Source organism: Populus euphratica, unplaced genomic scaffold, assembly GCF_000495115.2.
Source record: "Populus euphratica unplaced genomic scaffold, PopEup_1.0 scaffold920.1, whole genome shotgun sequence".
Taxonomy (NCBI): domain Eukaryota; kingdom Viridiplantae; phylum Streptophyta; class Magnoliopsida; order Malpighiales; family Salicaceae; genus Populus; species Populus euphratica.
This window is the reverse complement of record NW_011500779.1, coordinates 23,969-24,640: the sequence shown is the minus strand read 5'-3', so window position 1 is coordinate 24,640 and position 672 is coordinate 23,969.

The following is a 672-nucleotide window of genomic DNA, read 5'->3' as shown; positions in this document are numbered from 1 at the left end:
GAGTACCGAAGACAAAAGAAACTTTTTGAGCAACGTGCAAAACTTTTATTGGGATGACCTTTACTTATTCAATTATCGTCCTGATCAAATATTTCAAAGATGCTTTCCCTATAATGAGGTAAGTAATTTCATTAAATTTTATCGCTCTAAGGCACGTGGGGATCATTTCTCGTCAAAAAAGAGAACTGTAGAAATCTTATAAAGTGGATTTTACTAGCTCATCATATTCAAGGAATCACATGGATTCCGTAAAACCTGTGAAAATTGTCAAAAGGTGGGATTTATTTCAAAACACAAAAAGTCTTTAGATAATCTTCTATTGACTCTTAAGTCTCATCATAATCAAGATAGGCATCATGCAATTCCTGACTTATAGACCCATTTTCATAAAAGAACATGCTTGGCATAGTCTTGGGAATATGACTAAAAAAGACCTTGTCTGCCAATTTTCAAGAAAACTGGATGGGAAGCCTATCCTCGACCCATAAAGGACATTTAAGCCGTTCTCAGACGTAAAACTGAGGGAAGATGTGAGTCACAATCACAACCACACATGTTTTTTTTTAAATAAATAAATAAAAAGAGATAGAGAGAGCGTGTGTGAGTGTGAGACTATAGCTAACCTATATATAGGTGGTATGATTGCCTTTTTAATTTCTCATCTATAAAATC